The sequence below is a fragment of the Cnephaeus nilssonii genome (genome assembly GCF_951640355.1).
Source record: "Cnephaeus nilssonii genome assembly, chromosome: 6".
Classification (NCBI taxonomy): domain Eukaryota; kingdom Metazoa; phylum Chordata; class Mammalia; order Chiroptera; family Vespertilionidae; genus Cnephaeus; species Cnephaeus nilssonii.
In genome coordinates, this window is record NC_137077.1 from 106583700 (window position 1) to 106602235 (window position 18536).

Sequence of the window (18536 nt, forward strand, 5' to 3'; positions counted from 1 at the left end):
GAATAGAAAACCTGTTTGAATAAATGACAGAAATCATACAGACTTGGGAAAGAAAAAAGTCACACAAATCCAAAAAGCGCAGAGTCCCAAACAAGATGGACCCAAAAAGACCCACACCAAGACACATTGTAATTAAATTGGCAAACATAAAAGACAATGAAAGGCTGCAAAAGAGAGACAGAAAGTTACCTACAAGGGATTTCCCATTAGACTATCAACCGATTTCTCAACAGAAACACATCAGGCTAGAAGGAAATGGAATGAAGTACACAAAGTGAAGCAAAGAAAGGAGCTGAACCCAAGAATACTCTATCTAGCAAGGCTATCATTCAAATTAAAGGTGAAATCAGAAGCTTCACAGACAAAATAAATGCTAAGGGAGTTTATTACCACCAAGCCAGCAATTCAAGAAATGCTAAAGGGACTACCTTAAAGAATAAATAAAAAGGAAGAAAGCAAAACAGGCATAAAGAACAAAGATGGCAACAAACAAGTACCTATCAATAATAACCTAAATGTGAATGGATTAAATGCTCCAATCAAAAGTCATAGGGTAGCCGAATGGATAAGAAAACATGACCCACATATTTGCTGTCTAAAAGAAACCCACCTCAGAACAAAGTACTTACACAGACTGAAAGTGAAGGGATGGAAAAAAATTCCTCAGGCAAATGAAAATAAAAAAAAGCTGGGGTAGAAATACTTATATCTGACAAAATAGACCTCAAAGTGAAGGCCATAACAAGAGATAAGGAAGGCCAATACGTAATACTAAAGGGATTGATAAAACAAGAGGATATAACTCTGTAAGCATTTATGTACCCAATACTGGAGCATCCAAATACATAAAAAAATTTCTGGATGATATCAAGAGAGAGATCAAAAGCAATACAATCATAGTAGGGAATTTAATACCCCATTGACATCACTGGATAAGTCTTCTAGACAAAAAATCAACAAGGAATCAAAAATCCTAAATAAGTCACTATATCAGATGGAATGAATTGACATCTTCAGAACATCTTACCCCAAAGCTACAGAATATACATTCTTCTCAAATGCACTTGGGACATTTTCAAAGATAGATCACATTTTAGGACATAGACTAAGTCTCTAAAAAAAATCAAGAAGATTGAAATCATATCAAGCATCTTCTCAGATGATAATGGCATAAAATTAGAAATCAACTACAATAAAAACAGTCCTAAACAATCGAACATATGGAAGCTAAATAGCATGCCAGTAAACAAAAAATTGGTTACCAGAAAGATCAAAGAAGAAATAAAAAGCATACTGGAAACAAATTACAATGAAAACACAACAATCCAAAATCTATGGGACATGGTGAAAGCAATCCTGACAGGGAAGTTCAAGCACTACAAGCTTATCTCAAAACACAAGGAAACTTCTAACCTTACAATTTAAAGAATTAGAAAGAGAGCAACAAGAAAAGCCCAGAGTAAACGTGAGGAAGAAAATAATAAAGCTCAGAGCAGAAATAAATGGCATAGAGACAAAAAACAACAATAAAAAAGATCAATAAAACCCAGAGCTGGTTCTTTGAAAGGATAAACAAGATCAATGAACCTCTGGCCAGACTCACCAAGAAACAAAGAGAGAGGTTGCAAATAAACAAAATCAGAAACAAAAGAGGTGAAGTAACAACTGACCCCACAGACATACAAAGGATTGGGGGAAAAAAATACTATGAACAACTCTACTCCAATAAACTGGACAACCTTTACCAAATGGACATATTCCTAGAAAAATACAATCTTTTAAAACTCAATCAGCAAGAAAAAGAAAACTTGAATAGACTGATAACTAGAGACTAAATCAAAGCACTAATAATAATTTTTTGAAAACTCCAAGCAAACAAAAGCCCTGGACCAGATGGCTTCACAGGGGAGTTTTACCAAACATTCAAAGACGAACTAAAACATACCATCCACAAACTATTTTTAAAAAATCAGAAAAAAGGCATACTTCCAAGCTCTTTCTATGAGACCAGCATTATCCTAATCCCAAAACCAGATAAAGATACTACAAATAAAGAGAATTACAGGCCAATATCCCTGATGAACATAGATGCTAAAATCCTCACAAAATTCTAGCAAATCGGATTCAGCAATACATTACAAAGATCATACACCATGACCAATTGGGATTTACTCCAATAATGCAAGGATGGTACAATATCTGTAAACCAATTAAAGTGATATATCACATAAACAAACTGAAAGATAAAAATCACATGATCATATCAATAGATGCAGAAAAACCATTTGACAAAATCCAGTTTTTATCCCTTTTTTGATAAAAACTCTCAACAAAGTGAAAATAGAGGGATCATACCTCAATATAATAAAAGCCTTATATGATGATGGGGAGAAAAGATGGCGGCTGGCAGGACAGAGGTGAGGGAGAGGGTGTGAGTCAGTAGGTAAAAGGGGAGTATGTGGACTTGTGGTGTGTGTGTGTGTGTGTGTGTGTGTGTGTGTGTGTGTGTGTGTGAGGGAGAGTTAGATCCTGCAGGAGTATCAGGGGATGGCCGACCAGGGTCTCCTGGACACCACAGTTGTGCCAGATCAGTGTGCATGGGGCCCCCTGACTCACCACCCTGGCAGGTGGCTTCCTGGTGCCTCTGGGAGCTGTAGCTGAGCAGGTGCACATCCAACCAAGGGCACCTGGCCTCTATAGCAAAAACTCAGGACTTCCCATTCCCTGGCTGCCAACCTCAGATGCTGCAGTTGCATTGCTAAAGCATGTGGGCCCCCCTAGCCTGCCGCCTCAGCAGGCATCCCCTGGGTGTCTCTGTGTACTGATGCAAGCCACAAGCATACCCAACCAATGGTGCAGGGCTCCTGCAGCAGAAGCTTGATCTTGCACCTCCCCGGCTACCAGCATCTGGTCTCCATGGTCAAACCGCTCCAGCATGCAGGCCCCTTGAATCCACCGCCCCAGCAGGCATGTGGGCCCCTCTGTGAGCATCCACTAGGCATGTGCCTCCACAACCAAGGGCGCATGGCCCCCTCAGCAGGATCGATGACTTCCCCTTCCCAGCTGCCTGCTTCTGGACACCTTGGTGAGTTACTGAGGACTCACCTCCCCGAACAAGGTCACACAGCTTTAGCCACAGACACTGAGACTCCCAAATCCCCAGTTGCTGGCTCATGGACCTCCTCGCAATTTGCAGAGGGAAATCATTTGGGCCAGAGATCCACTGCCTCAACCACAAACTACAGGACAGCTACCCCCCTTGGTCACAGGCTCCAGGACCCTCATAGTGAGTTGCAGAGAAACACTACCCCAGCAAGAGTCACACACCAGACAAAGTCACAGTACCCAAGCCTCAGGCCCTGAGCCACCTTCTTCCCAGGCCATGGACTCCAGGAAATCACAGTGAACACATACCAGTGATACATCAGACAACCCTTTCCACAAGAGCCTAAACCATGATCACATCCACAAGAGCTTGCACAATGAAACCGGGGGTGAGTTACATTGCCAAACAATATGTGGTGAGATTTCATCCACGAATGAAAAACCAACATTCAAAACCCAACTATATCAGGAGAACCCAAATAGCTCAAGTAGGGAGCTCCACTAGATCACCAAACCTAGGAGATTTGTGAGACTGGACCACTTGGTCCCAAAAATCACAAAATACATAGCACCACCCCCAAAAGAATCTGGGAAGCAAAGCAGTTGGATCTAAGACATAGAAACAATTAAAACAATACAGCAAAACTGGGGAGCCAAAAAATAATCCCCAATGAAAAGAAAAAGAGGAATCACCAGAAAAGGAATTAAATGAAATGGAGGCAGGTAACTGGACAGAGAAAGAATTCAGAGTAATGGTTATAAGGATGCTTAAATGTCTGGAAGACAAATACACACAACCCAATGAGAATTATAAGGAGCTGAATGAGAATGTCACCAATATGAAAAGGAATCAAGAGGAGATGAAAAATGGCGTAGCTGCAATGAAGAACACAATGGAAGGTTTCAACAATAGACTAGTGGAAGCGGAGGACCACATCAGTGACCTAGAAGACAAGGTAGGAAAAAACACACACACATAAATGCAGCAGCAACTGGAAAGAAAACTTAAAAAGCAGAAGGAGAGCCTAAGAGAGTTTTGGGACAACACATAACAAAATAATATCCGCATATAGGGGTGCTAGAAGGAGGGGAAATAGAACAAGGAAGAAATAATAACAGAAAACTTCCCCAACATTGGAAAGAAAAAGCCACATAAGTCCAAGAAGCACATAGAATCCCAAACAAGATGAACCCAAAAAGACCAACAAAGAAACATCAAAATTAAACTGGCAAACATCAATGACAAAATTAAACACCAAGAAACATCAAAATTAAACTGGCAAACATCAATGACAAAGAATCTTAAAGGCTGCCAGAGAGAGAAAGTTACCTACAAGGGATTTCCCATTAGACTATCAACTGATTTCTCAACAGAAACACATCAAGCCAGAAGGGAATGGAATGAAGTACATAAAGTGATGCAAAACAAGGGTCTGAATCCCCAGCAAGGCTACCATTCAAAACTGAAGGGGAAACCTGGAGGTTCACAGACAAAAAAGGGCTAAGAAATTTTATTACCACCAATCCAGCAATGCAAGAAATGCTAAAGGGACTGCTGCAAATAGAAGGAACAGAAAGGGAAGAAGGAACACAGGCATAAAGAATAAAAATGGCAACTAACAACTACCTATCAATAATAACCTAAACATAATTGGGTTCAATGCTCCAATCAAAAGACATAGGGTAGCTGAATGGATAAGAAAACATGACCCAGAAGAAGGAGGAAAGATGGCGGAATAGACAGACGTGTCTTGAGACTTGTCCAGGAGCGAGTGGAGGGAGCAGCTGAAACGAGTGGAATTCAGCCTGAATTTGGCGAGGAGACACAGCTGGTGAGATAGTTTGCACCTGGGAAGGGCAGAAGTCCCTGAAAAAGGTAAAAGAAGGATCTGGGCTGGAGAATCTGCCAAGCCTCTGTGGCAGGAGGGGCAAGGGGAGTATACAGGGTGCTGGGCTGCATCTCTGAGGACAGGAAAAGTATCAGTCTGTAAAAAAAAAAAAAAGGGTGGGGGGTGGGGTGGGGAAAGGGAGACCTCAGGACTGTGGGAGGTAGGGAATTTTGGACCTTGGAGTCTGGATTTTGGATCTGAGCTGAGGCAGCTCTGAAGGGCTAGCCAGATCGTGCAGTGCCGGCAAAAGGGGAGCTCGTGGGGAAGTGGTCCCTTCTCATGCTGGGGCCTGTGCCTTCTCCCACTGAACCTGGTTCGTGGGACTTTTTGATACAGACACTTACCTATGGCTGAGATGCGGGGGAAGGTGTGGGCTTGTGGAGTCTGGGGAGAGTAGGCTGGTGGTCCAGGGGAGGTGGTGGCAGGTCTAGTGCTGAGTCACCTAAATCCCAGTTGCCACTTTCTCCTGAGAGATAGCCCCTCCCTCCAGTCTCCAGGCAACCAATATAGCCACACCCAGATCCACCTTGAGTAATACAAGGAATCTGAATACCCACTGAGGACATAGGATGGGTCTAAAGTTATCTTTAGCCCCAGCAACGGGAAACTGACAAACAGAACAGTACAGACAAATGGAATCATAAGCCAGCCAAAGGAAGACACCCCACTTTTTTTTTTCACTTTTACTTTTATTATCTGTTTTTTCTTTCTTTTTTTCTTTTTTTCTTTCTTTCTTTCTTCTTTTCTTCTTTGTTTTCCTGTTTTGGTTTGTTGCTTTTTTAACTTTATTTCTGTTCACATTATTTTTCATCACTAATTTTTATTTGCTATTTTTAATTTTTTATACCATTTTGAAATCATTTCTTTTGTAAATTTATTATTTTTTCTTCTCATTTGCTTTCGTCTCATCCACTTAGTTCCTTTCTACTTCCTCAATACTAAATTGAGGTCCTCCCCATATTCATCCAATTCTTAAGCTTATTTTCACTATACAAGCTCAGCATCTACAGATTTTTCCCCAATCCTCTTATTCCTTTGTCTTTTATCTTTTTCACTCTCCTCCATAGCATTTGTGCTCTCTTTTCTCTGCCCTATCTCTCTTTTCTCAGGTGGTCACTTATATTGGGGTTATTGGTGTCGTGAGTACGTTTATGCTTAGTTCCCTCGGTGTTGTGTCTTGTTGAGGTGAATTTTATCCGGTCAGGTCAAGGGACTTCAGAGCAAGCCACATAACCAGACACCTGGAGAGGAAACTCCATCCACGAAAGGGTCAATAACACCCCAGACCCAACTACAGAGGCAGGAAGAATACGGCAGTGAGGGAAAGAGCATGAATGAGTGAGGGAGTAAAAGAGGAGCGTGTGGTCAGGAGGGGTATCTGTGTGTAAGTGAGTGAGTGAGGCACAGTTAGATCCCACAGTACCTTCAGGGGCAGGCTAATCAGGCTCGCCTAACTAGGCAGCTTCTGCTACCATTGCAAACAGTACCGGAAGGCCAGCTTGTCCTAAGGGGCCTAGCCTTTTTGAAGGGGAGAGCTGCTGTAACCAGATTCCCAACCTCAACTCCAACCAGAGTGCCCTCAGATAACACCTGGGACTCTACAGCCACCCTTGCAGGGACATGCTACCTAGTCTGTGATCCCACAGTCAATGAGGCTCCAGGTGCCCAGGGAGCAGGCTCCAGTGAGTTTGGAAGCAGGTTCCCCTCTGACTGGCCCAATGCTTTAGCTCAGGGCACTGCAACCACGTGAACAGCAGACACGCGAGCAGCATGCTCCTGTCCAAGGAACAGCAGACCCGCGAACAACCCACCACAGACCAAAGAGCAGCAGCTTTATGTGGCCTGCCCCTGTCCAAGGAGCAGCAGCTGTGGGAGCAGCCAGTTCCGCAGCAACCTCATAATCAGCCCAACCCCATCCAAGGAACAGCAGCTATACGAGCAGCCTTCCCCACCAGTCAGAGGAGGCACCACTTCTGCAAACAGCACCCACCAGAGGAACCTCTGCCAACTGAGAAGCAGCTGCTACCATAACTTCCCAAGGAGCAACTGCAGCCAGAGAAGCTACTGCCACCAAAGGAGTAGCCCCTGCAAAGCTTGACATCTAGATCAGTCAGTGAAACCAAAAAATGGGTAATCAAAGATACCCCCCAAAGGAAAGAAAAGGAGGAAATGCCAGAAAAGCAGCTAAGTAAAACAGATGCATGCAATATTTCAGAAAAAGAATTCAGAATAAGGGTCATAGAGTTCATAAATCGGATGGAAGAAAAAATTAACACCTTATGCAAGAGTCAAGAAGACATGGATGAAAAAAATCAACAACTTATGTAATAATCAAAAAGAAATGAAGAGTGATATAGCTGCAATAAAAAACACCATGGAAAGTTTCAACAGTAGACTAGGAGAAGCGGAGGACTGAATTAGTGAATTAGAAGACAGGGAAGCAAAACACAGCCAAACTGAATTGCAATTGGAGAGAAAAATTAAAAGACAGGAGGAGAGCCTAAGGGAACTATGGGACAACATGAGACGAAGCAACATACGAATAATAGGGGTGCCAGAACAACAGGAAGAAGAACAAGGGTTAGAAGAACTATTTGAAGAAATGATGTCAGAAAACTTCCCTGATGTGGCAAAGAAAAAAGTCACACAAGCTCAGAGAGTCCCAATCAGAATGAACCCGAAAAGACCCACAACAAGACACATCATAATTACAATGGCAAATATTCAGGACAAAGAGAGAATCTTAAAGGCTGCAAGAGAGAGACAGAAAGTTACATACAAGGGAACTCCCATTAGATTATCAAATGATTTCTCAACAGAAACACATCAAGCCAGACAAGAATGGAAGGAAATCTACAGAGTGATGCAAACCAAGGGACCGAATCCAAGAATACTCTATCCAGCAAGGTTATCATTCAAAATTGAAGGGAAAGTAAGGAGCTTCAAAGACAAAAAAAAATGCTAAGGGAGTTTATCTACCAAGCCAGCAATGCAAGAAATGCTAAAGGGACTGGTGTAAAAAGAAGAGAGAAAAAGGTAAGAAGAAACACACTCTCAAAATATAAAAATGGCTACAAACAAGTACCTTTCAATAATAACTTTAAACGTAAACAGACTAAATGCTCCAATCAAAAGACATTTAGTGGCTGATTGGATAAAAAAACACGACCCATATCTTTGCTGTCTACAAGAGACCCACCTCAGAAAAAAAGGACTCATACAGATTGAAAGTGAAGGGATGGAAAAACATCTTTCAGGCAAATGGAAATGGAAAAAAAAAAAGCTGGGGTAGCAGTACTTATTTCTGACAAAATAGACCTCAAAGTAAAGGCCATAAAAAAAGATAAGGAAGGCCACTTCATAATAATAAAGGGATCTATACAACAAGAGGATATAACCCTGATAAACATATATGCACCTAATGCAGGAGCACCCAAATACATAAAAAAAACTCCTGGAAGACATCAAGGGAGAGATCGACAACAATACAATCATAGTAGGGGACTTAAATACACCATTGACATCACTGGATAAATCATCTAGACAAAAAATCAGCAAAGAAACAGCAATTCTAAATGACTCACTAGATCAGATGGACTTAACTGACATCTTCAGAGCATTTCACTCCAAAGCCATGGAATATACATTCTTCTCAAGTACACATGGGACATTTTCAAAAATAGACCACATATTGGGTCACAAACAAAGTCTCCCCAAATTCAAAAGACTGAAATCATATCAAGCATTTTCTCAGAAAACAATGGCATAATATTAGAAATAAACTACAACAAAAACATTCCAAAAAACTCAAAAACTTGGAAACTGAATAGCATGCTATTAAACAATGATTGGGTTAACAATGAGATCAAAGAAGAAATTAAAAACATACTGGAGACTAATGACAATAAAAAAAACAACAATGAAAATACTATGGGACACAATGAAAGCAGTTCTGAAAGGAAAATTTATAGCTCTATAGGCCTACCTTAAAAAACAAGAAAAAATGGTAATAAATCATCTAACACAACAACTCAAAGAATTAGAAAGAGAGCAACAAAAAAAGCCCACAGTGAGCAGAAGGAAGGAGATAATAAAGATCAGAGCAGAAAAAAATGACATAGAGACCAAAAAAACAATACAAAAGATCAATAAAACCAAGAGCTGGTTCGTTGAAAGGATAAACAAGATTGATGAACCTCTAGCCAGGCTTACCAAAAAGCAAAGAGAGAGGACCCAAATAAACGAAATCAGAAATGAAAGAGGAGAAATAACAACAGACCCCACAGAAATACAAAGGATTGTCAAAAAATACTATGAACAACTCTATTCTAACAAACTAGACAACCTGGAGGAGATGGAAACATTCCTAGAAAAATACAATCTTCCAAAACTTACTCAGGAAGATACTAAAAATCTCAATAGGCTGATAACTATGAAAGAAATTGAAGCAGTCATCAAAAAGCTTCCAGCAAACAAAAGCCCGGGGCCAGATGGCTTCACAGGGGAGTTTTACCAAACATTTAGGCAGAACTAAAACCTATCCTCCTCAGACTATTCCAGAAAATTCAAGAAGAAGGAACACTCCCAAGCTCATTCTATGAAGCTAGCATCACCCTAATACCAAAACCAGATAAAGATAACACAATGAAGGAGAATTACAGGACAATATCCCTCATGAACATAGATGCCAAAATCCTCAACAAAATTCTAGCAAATCGGATCCAGCAGTACATCAAAAAGATCACACACCATGACTAAGTAGGATTTATCCCAGGGATGCAAGGATGGTACAATATTCGCAAATCAATAAACATGATACATCATATAAACAAATTGATAGATAAAAATCACATAGTCATATCAATTGATGCAGAAAAAGCATTTGACAAAATCCAACACCCTTTCTTGATAAAAACTCTCAGCAAGTTGGGAATAGAACGATCATATCTCAACATAATAAAAGCCATATATGACAAACCCATAGCCAACATCATACTCAATGGGCAAAAACTAAAACCATTTCCTCTAAGAACAGGAACAAGACAGGGATGCCCACTCTCACCACTCCTGTTTGACATAGTACTGGAAGTATTAGCTATTGCAATTAGACAAGAAGAAGAAATAAAATGCATCCAAATTGGAAAAGAAGAAGTAAAACTGTCCTTATTTGCAGATGACATGATACTGTACATAGAAAACCCTAAAGACTCCATCAAAAAATTATTAGACTTAATAAATGAATTCGGCAGAGTAGCAGGATACAAAATTAATGCCAAGAAATCTATGGCTTTTCTATACACTAATAATGAACTTACAGAAAGAGAGACTATAAAAGCAATCCCATTTACCATCACACCAAAAAAATTAAGATACCTAGGAATTAACTAAGGAGGTAAAAGACCTATACGCGGAAAACTACACAACACTGAAAAAAGAGATAGAGGAAGACATAAACTGAAGGAAGAACATACCATGTTCATGGATTGGTAGAATCAACATCATCAAAATGTCCATACTACCCAAAGCAATCTATAAATTCAATGCACTTCCCATTAAAATAACAACAGCATATTTCACAGACCTAGAAAGAACTCTCCAAAAATTCATCTGGAATAAAAAAAAAAACCCCGAATAGCTACAGCAATCCTGAGAAAAAAGAACAAAGTAGGAGGCATCTCAATACCAGATATCAAGCTATGTTACAAAGCCACTGTTCTCAAAACAGCCTGGTAGTGGCACAAGAACAGACAGATAGATCAATGGAATAGAATAGAGAACCCAGAAATCGACCCAAATCGCTATGCTCAATTAATATTTGACAAAGGAGGCATGAACATACAATGGAGTCAAGGCAGTCTCTTCAATAAATGGTGTTGGGGAAAATTGGTCAGATACATGCAAAAAAAATAAAACTAGACCACCACCTTACACCATACACAAAAATAAACTCAAAATGGATCAAGGACTTAAACATAAGACGGGAAACCATAAAAATACTAGAGGAATCTATAGGCAGAAAAATCTCTGACATATGCCAAAAGAACTTCTTTACTGATATGGCTTCTAGGGCAATGCAAACTAAAGAGAAAATAAACAAATGGGACTACATCAAAATAAAAAGCTTTTGTTCAGCAAAGGAAATCATCAATAAAACAACAAGAAATCCCACTACATGGGAGAACATATTTGCCAATGATATCAACAATAAGGGTTTAATCTCCAACATTTACAGGGAACTCATGCAGCTTAACAAAAAGAAGATAAACAACCCAATCAAAAAATGGGCAACTGATCTAAATAGACAATTTTCGAAAGAAGACAGAAGGAAGGCCAAGAGACATATGAAAACCTGTTCAAAGTCACTAATCATCAGAGAGATGCAAATCAGAACAATAATGCGGTAGCATCTCACACCTGTCAGAATGGCTATTATCAACAAGTCAACAAATGACAAGTGCTGGCGAGGATGTGGAGAAAAAGGAACCCTAGTGCACTGCTGGTGGTAATGCAGACTGGTGCAGCCACTGTGGAGAACAGTATGGAGTTTCCTTAAAAAACTAAAAATGGAACTCCCATTTGACCCAGTGATCCCACTTCTAGGAATATATCCCAAGAAACTAGAAACATCAATCAGAAAGGATATATGCACCCCTGTGTTCATAACAGGACAATTCACCATACCTAAGATTTGGAAACAGCCTAAGTGCCCATCAGCAGATGAGTGGATTTAAAAACTGTGGTACATCTACACAATGGAATACTACGCTGCGGTAAAAAAGAAGGAGCTCATACCATTTGCAACAACATGGATGGAGATGAAGAACATTATGCTTAGTGAAATAAGCCAGGCAGAGAAAGATAAATATCACATGATCTCACTCATTTGTGGAATATAGTGAACAACATAAACTGATAGAAAAAAAATAGATCCAGGGACAGAGAAACATCAATCAGAACGTCAAACCTCAGGGAAGAAATTGTGAGGTAACCAGAAACCCAAGAATGCCTGAGAACACCTTTCTAACCATGTTAGCAATCATCATATGTACGGTAATATTACCTCGGGAAAATGGGGAAGTATTTTGGACTTATGCTCCTGACCCTTCATGGGTAAGACCCCTTACGTGAGCTGAGCCCCTGACTAATGTGGTCACCAATAATACCAAACACCTTGGTCAACCAGGAGAACCATGGGTGGGGCAAGAAAGTATAATTACATAGGGGTCTCCACCCAGCTTTCCTTTTGTATGACACAAAATCAAACCACTGCCCATTTGGGTGTACAATTAAAGAGAGGTTTCTGGCTTGTGTGGACACCAAAGAAAGGGTGTCATTACTATCACTACTTGCCCCCGGGAGAGGTGCAGAAAATGTAACTAAGACCTTGTCTATACAAAAAGGAATGGACAGCCAGTTTGAAAGGGAATTGCCATGGCCTAGAGCAAAGAATATCTTTACATGATATTATTCTACAATGTCATTAAAATTTTTCCCAGATTTGGATTACCCCCATTACTTATAATAGTACCTCCCACCCTTGGGGATCAATAAAAAAAAATCATCCTTTTGGTGCTTGGAGACAAAAGGTAACACATCTCTTGACATTTTAGAATTACAACAGCATAATATACAATTATCCCAAGCAAACGTACAAACTAATTCTTTGAATGTCTGGCAGCAAGTTAAAAAGGACATGTAAGGATTTAATACCTTCCATTGTGTAGAGGGCCTCCTGGGAAGGCACCTGAGCATTCTATATTGGTCCCTCTTGCCCTTTAGGCCAAGAGGGACCCTCTTCTCACAATCCAATTGCTCACAGCCTGTTGCCTGAGCTTTCTGTTCATGACGAGGTTGAAGCCTCGTGATGACTGGTACCATGGATCTGTCTCTCGCCCAGTGGGGCGATCTGGACCCTCCCTGGAGAAGAAACACGGGTTCCCCAAGATATATGATCAGTGCTGGGGATATATGACCAGTAGGCGAGGGGATCCCAAGGTAGGTGTTGGGCGTGGAGGCCACGGGGGCATAGGGTACCAAGGAGACAGAACCGAACCTCACATCACCCTGCTTGGCCCTGGAGGATGGCTGGTTAGCCAGAGACGGGTAAGATTCCTCAGGGAAGGAACAACCTAAGACAGACACAGTTGCAGAGGGGCCATCAGGAGAGAACTTGGGGGTCAACAGAGGTGGGCACAGAACCTCACCCCCGCAACTTTGCAGGGGCCTGAACACTCACCCCTTCTGAAGGAAGTTTCCTGCCCCATGGCTGCTTAACTTCCCATGCCCAGCTCAAATCGGGACCCGGGTAACAGACAGAGACTTGGCCGACAGCAGCTGCCCTCTCACTGCAACAAGACTTGTTTGAGATGTCTTGTACCCATGGTGTGGGGAAGTGGGTTTTTGATATCTAAATCCAGCTGACCACCAGGAATGCTCAGGGCCTACTCAAGAAGGCAAATAATCCTTTCCACTAATATTTACAGGGTAAAATAAGATTGTTGTTAGAGTAATAAATTTGACAGTAAAATAGTAGTCAAGTTTTCAGGCTAATTTAAATTGGCTAATTGAAATATGCGAATATTCTAAAAAAATTAATTGTACTGGACAAAAAGCAGTTCCTAAAGTGTTAACTAAATTTTTATTGGTAGTTCTTCTCATGGTAAAATTGCGTAACATATAATGAACCTTTAGGAGTCACATTTTAGTGCAAAAAAGTAAAATTTAAAAGCTATCAAGATTACAGCATAAAATTTCCAAAAGCCTCCCAATATTTAAACCAAAAAAGGGGGGATAGTAGAAGAATATCATGTAAGGAAAAATATCCTGCAAATAAATTACATCTAGAAAATTTTTACTTTAGAAAATTAACTTTCATTTGTAATGCTAACAGCAAGTCACCCAGGTAAAACATGGTGTCAAAACAAGCCAAAGGAAAATCATTTGGGCAAAAAAATGAAAAAGGATCGCAAGTCAAATTTATAGAAAATATTCCTTTATTAACTTTTGGTCGAGAATATGTTTGTATATTTTCAGAAAACAACTCCGAGACATGTGGATTCCTGCAACAGAGAGGAATTGACAGGAGTGCTCCAGCCATGAAGTCAGAAGAGAAACAGTCCAGAGATGGAAGACGCTGATGATGCCTTGCCATATTAGCAGTCAGCAGATATGCGTCACTGTAGATTGCCCAGGACCAAACCAGAGAGTGTCGGACCTGCAATACCACCATTTGTCCACCATCCAGAACTGAAATATCATTGCTGTTATGAACACATAAACAACTGTTGGACATAGAAAACGGAACTCAAAAGAACTGTTGGCCCAGAAAGAAACTCACTATAGACTGATTCATTTGCCTCTCAGCATAACTATTATTGCTTGTCTCATTTTCGGTTCCTATAAGTGTATTCCTAGTATCACATGAGCTCACTCATCTAGGGGAAAAGATGAACAACATAGACTGAAGAACAAGAACAGCATTGATCAGACTGTCAGACCTCAGAGGGAAGGTAGGGGAGGGTGGGGACAAGGGAGATAGATCAACCAAAGGACTTGTGTGCTTGCATATGAGCCTAACCAGTGATCACGGACAACAGGGGGAGGGGGGCATGCGTGTGGGGGGGTTTGGGAAGGGAACAGGGGGAGGGGGTTGATGACAAATATGTGATACCTTAATCAATAAAGTAATTAAAAAAAAACCACAAGAGGTTCATTTCATAATACTAAAGGGATCAATTCAACAAGAAGATGTAACCCTGGTAAACATATATGCACCCAATATAGGAGCACCCAAATACATAAAAAAAAACACAACCTTCTGGAAGACATCAAGGGAGTGAACGAGAGTAATATAATCATAGAAGAGGACTTTAATATCCCATTGTCACCACTGGATAAATCCTCTAAACAAAAATCAGCAAAGAAACAGAAATCCTAAATGACTCTCTAGAGCAGATGGACTTCTCACATTCAAATGGCATAAAATTAGAAATCAACTACAATAAAAACAGTGAAAAAAAATCAAATACTTGGATGCTAAATAGCATGCTATTAAACAATGATTGGGTTACCAAAGAGATCAAAGAAGAAATAAAAGGCATCCATAAAACAAATTACAATGAAAACACAACAATCCAAATCTATGGGACACAGTGAAAGCAGTCCTGAGAGGGAAGATCATAGCTCTACAGGCCTACCTCAAAACACAAAGAAAAATGGTAATAAATTATCTAACCTTGCATCTTAAAGAATTAGAAAGAGAGCAACAAGAAAAGCCCAGAGTAAGCAGAAGGAAGGAAATAATAAAGATCAGAGCAGAAATAAATAACATAGAGACGAAAAAAAAATACAAAAGATCAGTGAAACTAAGAGCTGGTTATTTGAAAGGATAAACAAGATTGATGAACCTCTAGCCAGGCTCACCAAGAAACAAAGGGAGAGGACCCAAATAAACAAAATCAGAAATGAAATAGGTGAAGTAACAACCAACCCCACAGACATACAAAGGAATGTAAAATGAATACTACGAATAACTCTCTCCAACAACCTGAACAACCTCGATGATATTCCTAGAAAAATACAAGCTTCCAAAACTCCATCAGGAAGTATCAAAGAACCTGAATAGGCCAATAACTACTGATGAAATTGGAACAATAATCAAAATCTTCCAGCAGACAAAAGCCCTGGACCAGATGGCTTCACAGGGGAGTTGTACCAAACATTCAAAGAAGAACTAAAACCTATCCTCTGACTCTTCCAAAAAATTCAGAAAGAATGAGCGCTTCCAAGCTCTTTCTATGAAGCCAGCATTACCCTAATCCAAAACCAGATAAAGACACTACAAACAAACAAAAAAAGAGATTACAGGCCAATATCCCAGATTAACATAGATGCTAAAATCATCAACAAAATTCTAGCAAATTGGATCCAGTATTACATTAGAAAGATCATATACAAGGACCAAGTGGGATTTATTCCAGGGAGACAGAATATTTGCAGATATTGTACCAGCCTTGTCTCCCTTGTACCATGATACAAATCAATAAACATGATACATCACATAAACAAATTGAGAGACAAAAATCACCTAAGCAGGTATCTGAGGGATCTGTGTCTTATGGGCTTGCACCACAAGCCGCCATTGCTTGGCATCTCCTGAGGGGCCGCCCACACCTCAGCCTCACTAGGTTGCTGCTGCACCGTCCTCCCGCCAGTGACAAAAATGCTGAGATTCTTTCATAGAATCCTTGGGCATCAGTCAATGCATAAACATGCTGAGAAGGAATGACTCTGAGAAGCTCAATGAGCTGCCACACACATTCCTGCAGCTGGAGATTCTAAGTCTATCATCTTGTGTTGGGTGTTCCTTCTGGATGGTACTGATGTTAATATGGACTTGCTGAAAAAAGCCAAAGGTCAAGAGCTGTTTGATCAGATTACACACCACTTGGATCCTATTGAAAGTGACTATTTCGGACTGAGATTTATGGATTCAGCACAAGTAGCACATTGGTTGGCTGTTACAAAGAGTATCAAAAAGCAAGTTAAAATTGGCTCCCCCTATTGTCTGCATTTTCGAGTTTAGTTTTATTCCTTGGAACCAAATAATCTTCATGAAGAGCTAACCCGATATATTTATTTATTCTTCAATTAAGATGAGATATTCTCAGTGGAAAACTGGAGTGTCCTTAGTGATACAGCAGTTCAGTTGGCAGCTTATAATCTGCAAGCTGAACTTGGTGACTGTGATCTTACTGAGCATAGTTCTGAATTTGTAACTGAGTTCAGGTTCATGCCCATTCAGACTGAAGAGATAGGAGTTGGCTATTTTTGAGAAATGGAAGGAATACAGAGGTCAGACACCAGCACAAGCTGAAACCAATGATCTGAATAAAGCCAAATGGCTAGAAATGTATGGGGTTGATATGCATGTGGTCAAGACTAGAGATGGGAATGACTAGTTTAAGACTAACCCCAACAGGAGTTCTTGTTTTTGAAGGAGAGACCAAAATTGGCTTATTTTTCTGGCCCAAGATAACCAGATTGGGTTTTAAGAAGACTGTTAACCCTGGTGGTGGCAGAAGATGATGATCAGGGCAAAGAGCAGGAGCACACGTTTGTCTTTAGAGTGGACCATCCAAAAGCGTGCAAACATTTGTGGAAATGTGCTGTGGAGCACCATGCCTTCTTCCGCCTCTGAGGCCCTGTGAAAAAGGGTTCTCAGCGATCAAGATTTATCTGATTAGGATCATGATTTAGATATAGTGGGAAAACTGAGTATCAGACCACAAAAACCAATAAAGCAAGATCAACATCCTTTGAAAGAAGGCCAGCAAGATATTCAACTCTACAGATGAAAGCAGGTACAGCAAAACCTGAAGAACTCAGTGTTTACAGTAATGTTTCAACTCAGATTAATGGCTCTCAACAGGCTTGGGGTATGAGATCTACTCTGCTGGTGACTTCTTCCATCCTCTCTGGTCCCGTGCTGGTGGAGATAGAGAATCTTCCAAGGATTCCTGGAACAGACCAACATGACAGGAAATGGCTCTCTGCTGCCAGTGACTGCTGCCAATGTGGTGGAAACCAGGGGAACACAAGGGCGTTATCCCAACCCTAGCCTGTTCATAGAAACTACACTGACTTTGTCCATGAGCACAATGTGAAGAATGCAGGAGTCCATTATAATGTTCATCTTCCCAGACATGAAGCCATGACTGATATATGAGTGTTAAGCCTCTTAGGCCTTGGGACTCTGTTGTGCAAGTTGATGGTATATGTTCTCTGATGTTTATTGGGGATTGATCACATTAGGAGAATTTGTGAGAAGTTATTTTATATAGAGTTACTAGTCATGTGGTGGTGTTTGTTATGGAATTCTGTGGAAGGAAAAGGATCTGAAGAAGCTATATGCCATCAATGATAATGATAAATGTTTTTGTTTTGAAAGGGCATGTATATCATTGTAATTTTACAGAGGTTTTTCATTATTTTAACATATTAACATATCACTCATAAGTGTCCAGGAGAAGGTTTGTGTTTGTGAACAGCTGCCCATTTTCACCCCACCCTTTGCCATCCAAATAGATTGAAGTTAAAAGAATTGGACACGCCCTAACGGGTTTGGCTCAGTGGATAGAGCGTCGGCCTGTGGACTCAAGGGTCCCAGGTTCGATTCCGGTCAAGGGCATGTACCTTGGTTGCAGGCACATACCCAATAGGGAGTGTGCAGGAGGCAGCTGATCGATGTTTCTCTCCCAACGATGTTTCTAACTCTCTATCCCTCTCCCTTCCTCTCTGTAAAAAATCAATAAAATATATTAAAAAAAATAATTGGGCACATTAAAGGCACACAGAAGGAAGCATTTTCTGGCACAATATATCAGCCTTTAGTGATATTTTTTTTCTAAAATGACCATGACCTATGCCTTAATTTCAGTTAAGTGCCCAAGATTTTATACTTTCAATTAATGTTTTTATTTAAAACATTCATTTTTAATAAATGCAGGTATTTTAAATTACTGAAAGGTCTAGAGATCACAT

General features: G+C 40.3%; 1 protein-coding gene and 1 pseudogene across 3 annotated transcripts in view; one reads left to right on the forward strand and one right to left on the reverse strand.

Moving 5' to 3' along the window:
• Positions 1-18536, reverse strand: part of USP18 (ubiquitin specific peptidase 18) — a 198781-nt gene that overhangs the window by 164543 nt on the left and 15702 nt on the right. The window lies entirely within an intron of this gene.
• On the forward strand, positions 16256-18033 carry LOC307100918 (band 4.1-like protein 5; annotated as a pseudogene). The gene has a single exon. The product of its transcript is annotated as a band 4.1-like protein 5 (transcript).